The following is a 411-nucleotide window of genomic DNA, read 5'->3' on the forward strand; positions in this document are numbered from 1 at the left end:
AAGAGGGTGTTTGCTATGACCAGTGCGTTCTCTTGGCAAAACTCAATTAGCCTTTGCCCTGCTTCATTCTGTACTCCAAGGCCAAATTTGCTTGTTACTGCAGGTGTTTCTTGACTTCCTACTTTTGTATTCCAGTCCCCTATAATGAAAAGGACATCCTTTTGGGTGAGTTCTAGAAATTCTTGTAGGTCTTCATAGAACCGATCTACTTCAGCTTCTTCAGCATTACTGGTCGGAACATAGAGTTGGATTACTGTGATATTGAATGGTTTGCCTTGAAAACGAACAGATTATTCTATCGTTTTTGAGACTGCATCCAAGTACTGCATTTCTGACTCTTTTGTTGACTATGATGGCTACTCCATTTCTTCTAAGGGATTCCTGCCCACAGTAGTAGATATAATGGTCATC

This window comes from Bison bison, unplaced genomic scaffold, assembly GCF_000754665.1.
Source record: "Bison bison bison isolate TAMUID 2011002044 unplaced genomic scaffold, Bison_UMD1.0 scf7180017864134, whole genome shotgun sequence".
NCBI classification, from domain to species: domain Eukaryota; kingdom Metazoa; phylum Chordata; class Mammalia; order Artiodactyla; family Bovidae; genus Bison; species Bison bison.